Here is an 8475-nt window from a genome sequence, read left to right as displayed (position 1 = left end):
AGCCAGATGCAGGTCTACAGCAAATAACCATTCAGACCCTCACGCCAGGTTGATCCTCTAGTTCGGCTCATGTTTTGGGGGAGTAAGATCGCATGAATCGCATCTCTCATGTGATGATACTAAACGGCGTTGGCCCAAGTGTGCACGCGTGCTTCCTGATGAGGCGTCACAGGCGGAGTGTTAGCTCTGGTGACGCCGGTGTGTGAGGTCCTTCAAAGGTCCCCGTGACGGTGTGCTGAGAGACGGGCTTATCAGATACCGGGCTATTCCAGACCACTCAGATGTGGATTTGCTGGAAATGTCTGCGGCTTTTCGGAGCCAGCAGTGCAGTTGGTAAACGCCCTGCAGAGCGGTTGATACAGATCTAAACCGTCGGCCGCCGGTCATTTGCATAAAAGCAATGCGTGCGTGCCATGTGGGCGTCGCCTGTGTTCGGAGCACATCACCGTGGCTAAATAGATTTACCGTGGACGCTGTTATAATTGGAGTTGATACGTGAACGGTGTTGTGATGACGACGATGTGGTTATCGGCTTTGAGCTACAGCGTTAAATGAAATGTCATGTTTTCAACAGAGGCAACGTTCCAGTCGTCAGTGCAAAAATGAAATTGCAGGGGTTACATTGTAACCACGGGGGGGCGTCCGGGTGGAGTGGCGGGTCTATTCTGTTGCAATACCAACACGGGGATCGCCGGTTCGAATCCCCTCGTGTTCCCTCCGGCTTGGTCGGGCGTCCCTACAGACACAACTGGCCGTGTCTGTGGGTGCACTAGCGCCTCCTCTGGTCGGTCGGGGCGCCTATTTGGGGGGGGGAGGGGGAAATAGTGTGCTACGTCCCCCTGGTGAAACTCCTCTCCGTCAGGTGAAAAGAAGCAGCTGGTTGACTCCACATGTATGGGAGGAGGCATGTGGTAGTCCGCCCCCTGGATCGGCGGAGGGGGTGGAGCAGCGGCCGGGACGGCTGGGGAGAGTGGGGTAACTCGCCGGATCCAATTGGGGGAAAAGGGGGGGGGTTGTAACCTCAGCAGTATCATGTTATGGAACAGAGTTTGTTTTATCCACTGCATTGCATTATGGGGGGTTGCTGTTAGCTTGACTGTAATGTGTTTAAGGGGATACTCTCCTGCTGCCCCCGCTGGGGTATAAACTCAAAGTGACTTTGTTCTCCGTCTCCCACAGGTGTGGTTGGACCTGCTGAAGCCGACCCTGAAACAGATCAGACGTAAGTAGCCTCTTACAGACGCTGTCTCTCTCAGCACGCTGTAGAAAGTGATGTTATCGGGTGGCGGTTTTAATCACGGGGGTCACGCTGCCGCGGTAACGTGAGGGGACAAAAAAACAGGGAATTTGTTCTAAGGAATGCAACATTGTCATTCCCTACCACGGCCGTGTGCAAGAAGTGGCTCCAGCTCCCCCGAATGACGAGCTGCTGCAATGGTAGCAGATACCGTGGTTTCACTTCAAAGGAGGGCAGGTGAATGATGCCCCCCGGGTAACCAAGCCAACACACTTCTCTGTGCTGGATCCTCTGTTTTAGGTACTGAGGCCTACCTCCTCCTCACAAGCCACCGTGCAGCGCTTCATACAACCAACCTCTCGTTTCTGTGTTGCCGTGCACTGTAATCTGGGTCCTCGCGCTCATTTACATATTCCAGCCACTTGAGCGGCGTCCTCCGAGAGGCGGTGGGGACCGTCGGTCTGGGGGGGGCCGCGTGCAGCTGACATCAGGACAACCAGAGGGGAACGGCGCCACCTCCAGGCTGATACGATCAAGTGACAACGTCAACTAACGGCTGTGAACTGATTTCTCCCCGTCTCTCCTCCTGTCTCCCGCACTCTGTTCTCCATATCTCTCCTGTCTCCCCCCCCTCCTCCCCCACCCGCCTCTCTCTCCATCTGTCTTCCTCTCTCTCTCTCTCTCTCTCTCTCTCTCTCTCTCTCTCCATCTGTCTCTCTCCCTCTCTCTCTCTCTCTCTCTCTCTCTCTCTCTCTCTCTCCCTCTCTCTCTCTATCTATCTATCTTCCTCTCTGTCACTCTGTCTGTCTTCCTCTCTCTCTCTATCTATCTATCTTCCTCTCTGTCACTCTGTCTGTCTTCCTCTCTCTCTCTCTCTCCATCTGTCTTCCTCTCTCTCTCTCTCTCCCTCTCTCTCTCTCTCTCGCTCTCTCTCGCTCTATCTATCTATCTATCTATCTATCTATCTATCTATCTATCTATCTATCTATCTATCTATCTATCTATCTATCTATCTATCTATCTATCTATCTATCTCTCTTTCCTTCCTCTCTCTCCGTCACTCTCTGTCTGTCTTCCTCTCTGTTTCTTACCCCCCTCTTTCTCTTGCTCTGTCTATCTTCCTCTTTCTTCTGCTCTCTCTCTGTCCTCCTCCCTCCCTCTCTCTCACACTCTCTCACTCTCTTTCACTCTCTTTCTTCCTCTCTCTCTGTCACTCTCTTTCTTCCTCTCTCTCTGTCACTCTCTTTCTTCCTCTCTCTCTGTCACTCTCTGTCTTCCTCTCTCTCTCTCTCTCTCTCCCTCTCTCTATCGTCCTGTCTCTGTCACTCTTTGTCTTCTTCCCTCTCTCTCTCTCTTTCTTCCTCTCTCTCCGTCACCCTCTGTCTGTCTTCCTCCCTCCCTCTCCCCTCTCCCTCTCTCTCTCTCCCTCCCTCCCTCTCTCTCTCTCTCTCTCTCTCTCGCTCTCTCTCTCTTTCTTCCTCTCTCTCCGTCACCCTCTGTCTGTCTTCCTCCCTCCCTCTCTCTCTCTCTCCCCTCTCTCTCTCTCCCTCCCCCCCTCTCTCTCTCCTCTCCCTCTCTCTCTCTCTCTCCCCCTCTCTCTCCCTCCCTCTCTCTCTCTCCCTCTCTCTCTCTCTCTCTCTCTCTCTCTCTCTCAGGGCCCAAAAACACCATCCTCCGTTTTGTGGTGAAGTTCTTCCCTCCTGACCACACACAGATCATGGAGGAGCTGACTCGGTGGGTCTTTATAACAAACAAATGAACATTAACTGAAGGATGGAGAAAAAAGAAAAGTAAAGCATTGCCCTTTTGAAATTAAAAAGGCATATTGTTGATTCTGGTTTTGTTTCAAGGGCCGGAGTGTTTTCAGTCTTTCCAGTGAATCCAGGCAGATTTATGAGCGGCATTTATGGTTTACAGCAACATCTAAACAAAAAGCAGACGTCTTGTAATAAGTTGGCTTTTTTCCGTCTTCCTTCTTTCGAATTCTTTTTTGGCCTTGGTCTTTGTTTTTTCATGGTCAGCCGCCTGCCGTTTATAACACGTACGTATTCACATTCCTCAGCAACAGAGATTAAACCGAGCAGTTCTCTTCCCCGGACCCAAATAAGAAACCCGGCCGGTCTCTCATCTGGGACCCGGGGCTCATTAAAACATTTTTGCTGCGCTTGTCAGAACGGTGGCCGACCAAATGAGAGAGAGAGGCCCGTAGCCTCGCTGGAGTCCCGACCCTCGGCTAAGAAAGCAGGAAAAAACACCGTTTCACGTCTGGGCTGTGGTGCTGAGGTCAGCGCCAGACACCTACCACCAGCTGTGTGTCTATGAGCCGCCATACTGCCGGCTTATCATCCGGAGATGCCACTTTAACGTCTTCATCGTGGCTGTTCAGAAACACGAGCAACCACGGTCAGAGGTCAGGAGGAGCATTGGGCCATCGTTGTTTCAGCCATGGCTCCACAATTACCCCATGAAGAAGACACAGTTCACTAAGTTCTGGGTTGGGTGTGGTTGTGTACCCGTGGAGTTCATCCTACGTCGTATGTGACGGCTATTTATAGCCGCCTTAGAATGGATGGCGAGGTTGTCTTCATGGTGCTGCCTATATCAAGGTCAGTGATGACTGAAGGAGTGATGACCTCTCTGCGCCCCTTTTTTTGGGGGGGGGGTTCCCCCCACTTTTCTCCTCGATTGCACTCGGCCAATTACCCCACTCTTCTGAGCTGTACCGGTCGCTGCTCCGCCCTCTCTGCTACATGCCTCCTCCCATACATGTGGAGTCGCCAGCCGCTGCTTTTCACCTGACAGTGAGGCGTTTCGCCCAGGGGGACGCAGCGCGGTGGGAGGATCCCGCTATCCCCTCCGGTTCCCCCCCTCCCCCCTGAACAGGTGCCCTGACCCGACCAGAGGAGGCGCTAGTGCAGAGACCAGGACGCCTACCCTCATCCGGCTTCCCACCTACAGACACGGCCAATTGTGTCTGTAGGGACGCCCGACCAAGCCGGAGGTAACACGGGGATTCGAACCTGCGATCCCCGTGTTGCTAGGCAACGGAATAGACCGCTATGCCACCCGGACGCCCCCCCCTCCCCCCTCTCTTCCTTAACATTTGGTGTTTATGGTCAGTCTGGCATCCTTAAGTTTGTTCATTTATAAGCAGCAGAGGATGAAAAAAGGCGTTGAAGTTAATGAAACGCGTGGTGTGGGGCTGACGTGTGACTTCCTGTTCCCGCCACCACGCCGTCCTCCATGACTCGCCCCAAACGCAGATTACAGAGGGCGGCGTAACTTTCAGCAACCACATTTTCCATGATGCCACATCTCCCGAAGCCGCCCGGCGATGTTCCCTCCATTCAGGACCGAGCAGGAAATGAGCAGGTTATCTCTCCACAACGTCTCAAAGGAAGTCTTCGTATTAAAAAGGGAAGTTGTCATTACCACTTCTGCAAGTCGCCAGTCGCGTTTGGACATGGGTGTTACGGGGCGTCTCGGTTCGCATGGTACCTCGGAGGCCCGAGTGCTATACAGGAAGTGGGAGCCTGCTTTCCTTTTGTTTCTCTGTCTGCTGCAGACTAGTCAGTATATCAGGAATCAGCGGCGCTTCATTTGTCGTTTCATTCATGCACTCGCGCGCACAAAATGAAGCGAAACTTCGTTTCCCCCAGCCCGCAGCAGCGCAACACACAGACGAAAAACACACATCCAAAAACTACAAGCACACATATCTCCAAACTGAACCAAAAAATCACTGTCCGGGAGAACAAACGCCAGCCAGGAGGACTGTCGGACCTGCCGGTCTGCCTGGGCTAGCAGTTAGCTTAGCCTGCCCCGCTTCCACGTCCTGTCACACCGCCCTCGGTGTTACCAGAACCGCCGGTCTGCATGGGCTAGCAGTTAGCTTAGCTTGTCCCGCTTCCACGTCCTGTCACACCTCCCTCGGTGTTACCGGACCTGCCGGTCTGCGTGGGCTAGCAGTTAGCTTAGCCTGCCCCGCTTCCACGTCCTGTCACACCTCCCCTCGGTGTTACCGGAAACCGCCGGTCTGCGTGGGCTAGCAGTTAGCTTAGCTTGTCCCGCTTCCACGTCCTGTCACACCTCCCTCGGTGTTACCGGAACCGCCGGTCTGTGTGGGCTAGCAGTTAGCTTAGCCTGCCCCGCTTCCACGTCCTGTCACACCGCCCTGGGTGTTTCCTGTCTGGGCACAGCTCCGGGCCGGGCCGTGTGCCTGGGCCCACCGGATACAGCAGACCAGGCTCCCTCAGCCGATCCAGCGCCAGCTCTCCCAGCCAGACACCTTCGACACACCTCCCCGCACTCCACACGACGACACAAAAACACAATCAGCACCAGGCCAGGCCGCCACCAGGCCGCCCTCGGTGTTACCGGAACCGCCGGTCTGCGTGGGCTAGCAGTTAGCTTAGCTTGTCCCGCTTCCACGTCCTGTCACACCTCCCTCGGTGTTACCGGACCTGCCGGTCTGCGTGGGCTAGCAGTTAGCTTAGCCTGCCCCGCTTCCACGTCCTGTCACACCTCCCTCGGTGTTACCGGAACCGCCGGTCTGCGTGGGCTAGCAGTTAGCTTAGCTTGTCCCGCTTCCACGTCCTGTCACACCTCCCTCGGTGTTACCGGACCTGCCGGTCTGCGTGGGCTAGCAGTTAGCTTAGCCTGCCCCGCTTCCACGTCCTGTCACACCTCCCTCGGTGTTACCGGACCTGCCGGTCTGCGTGGGCTAGCAGTTAGCTTAGCCTGCCCCGCTTCCACGTCCTGTCACACCGCCCTGGGTGTTTCCTGTCTGGGCACAGCTCCGGGCCGGGCTGTGGTGCCTGGGCCCACCGGATACAGCAGACCAGGCTCCCTCAGCCGATCCAGCGCCAGCTCTCCCAGCCAGACACCTTCGACACACCTCCCCGCACTCCACACGACGACACAAAAACACAATCAGCACCAGGCCAGGCCGCCACCAGGCCGCCCTCGGTGTTACCGGAGCTGCCGGTCTGCGTGGGCTAGCAGTTAGCTTAGCCTGCCCCGCTTCCACGTCCTGTCACACCTCCCTCGGTGTTACCAGAACTGCCGGTCTACGTGGGCTAGCAGTTAGCTTAGCCTGTCCCCGCTTCCACGTCCTGTCACACCTCCCTCGGTGTTACCGGACCTGCCGGTCTGCGTGGGCTAGCAGTTAGCTTAGCCTGCCCCGCTTCCACGTCCTGTCACACGCCCTGGGTGTTTCCTGTCTGGGCACAGCTCCGGGCCGGGCCGTGGTGCCTGGGCCCAACGGATACAGCAGACCAGGCTCCCTCAGCCGATCCAGCGCCAGCTCTCCCAGCCAGACACCTTCGACACACCTCCCCGCACTCCACACGACGACACAAAAACACAATCAGCACCAGGCCAGGCCGCCACCAGGCCGCCCTCGGTGGTTACCCGGAGCTGCCGGTCCTGCGTGGGCTAGCAGTTAGCTTAGCCTGCCCCGCTTCCACGTCCTGTCACACCTCCCTCGGTGTTACCAGAACTGCCGGTCTACGTGGGCTAGCAGTTAGCTTAGCCTGCCCCGCTTCCACGTCCTGTCACACCTCCCTCGGTGTTACCAGAACTGCCGGTCTGCATGGGCTAGCAGTTAGCTTAGCCTGCCCGCTTCCACGTTCTGTCACACCGCCCTCGGTGTTACCAGAACCGCCGGTCTGCATGGGCTAGCAGTTAGCTTAGCCTGCCCCGCTTCCACGTCCTGTCACACCTCCCTCGGTGTTACCAGAACCGCCGGTCTGCATGGGCTAGCAGTTAGCTTAGCCTGCCCCCGCTTCCACGTCCTGTCACACCTCCCTCGGTGTTACCAGAACCGCCGGTCTGCGTGGGCTAGCAGTTAGCTTAGCCTGCCCCGCTTCCACGTCCTGTCACACCGCCCTCGGTGTTTCCTGTCTGGGCACAGCTCCGGCCGGCCGTGGTGCCTGGCCCACAGGGCGCAGCGGACCGAGCTCTCCCAGCCGACCCAGCAATCAAACGAAGACAGACCCGATGTGGGGAGGGAGGACACGCAGGCGGCTGGTGTGACAGAGGAAGACGCGGAGGACGGGAAGAGACGGAAACGGATGAGCCGCTGCGGCGCCCCCTAGCGGAGCAGCCGAAAGTGACAGTAGATACTACTGATAGGGAGTGTAGGATGGATAGACGAGGCCGACAGACAGAAGGGACCGACCAACGATAGGAAGACAGACAGACAGACAGACAGACAGGCAGACAGACAGGCAGAAGGGACTGACCAACGATAGGAAGACAGGCAGACAGACAGACAGACAGGCAGACAGACAGGCAGAAGAGACTGACCAACGATAGGAAGACAGGCAGACAGACAGACAGACAGACAGACAGACAGGCAGACAGACAGGCAGAAGGGACTGACCAACGATAGGAAGACAGCAGACAGACAGACAGACAGGCAGACAGACAGGCAGAAGAGACTGACCAACGATAGGAAGACAGGCAGACAGACAGACAGACAGACAGACAGACAGGCAGACAGACAGGCAGAAGGACTGACCAACGATAGGAAGACAGGCAGACAGACAGACAGACAGCAGACAGACAGGCAGAAGAGACTGACCAACGATAGGAAGACAGGCAGACAGACAGACAGAAGGGACCGACCAACGATAGGAAGACAGGCAGACAGACAGACAGACAGGCAGACAGACAGGCAGAAGAGACACAACAAGATAACGGGGGAACAGTCGAGTGCCACATCACTTCCCTTCTCAGTTTTCAAGGTCTGGTCACATCTTTCATTTTCATGACCCCTACACTGAATTGTGTCATAACAAAGAGAAGTCTCGTCGGCCACTTTCAGCTGGCGTGTTATTCCACTCCCGACTGCTGTGTGTGTGTGTGCGTGTGTGTGTGTGTGTGTTTGTGTAAGTGTGTGTTTCCACAAAGGTTGGATGTCTATTTAATGTGTGTGTGTGTGTGTGTGTGTGTGTGTGTGTGTGTGTGTGTGTGTGTGTGTGTGTGTAAGTGTGTGTTTCCACAAAGGTTGGATGTCTATTTAGTGTGTGTGTGTGTGTGTGTGTGTGTGTGTAAGTGTGTGTTTCCACAAAGGTTGGATGTCTATTTAGTGTGTGTGTGTGTGTGTGTGTGTGTGTAAGTGTGTGTTTCCACAAAGGTTTGGATGTCTATTTAGTGTGTGTGTGTGTGTGTGTGTGTGTAAGTGTGTGTTTCCACAAAGGTTGGATGTCTATTTAGTGTGTGTGTGTGTGTGT

General features: G+C 55.6%; 1 pseudogene; it reads left to right on the top strand.

The window, feature by feature from the left end:
- The window catches only part of LOC130131748 (FERM, ARHGEF and pleckstrin domain-containing protein 1-like), a 93917-nt pseudogene that overhangs the window by 39849 nt on the left and 45593 nt on the right, over window positions 1-8475 (top strand).

Source organism: Lampris incognitus, chromosome 21 (genome assembly GCF_029633865.1).
Source record: "Lampris incognitus isolate fLamInc1 chromosome 21, fLamInc1.hap2, whole genome shotgun sequence".
In the NCBI taxonomy this organism is placed as follows: domain Eukaryota; kingdom Metazoa; phylum Chordata; class Actinopteri; order Lampriformes; family Lampridae; genus Lampris; species Lampris incognitus.
This window is presented reverse-complemented; position numbering and strand designations above follow the sequence as displayed.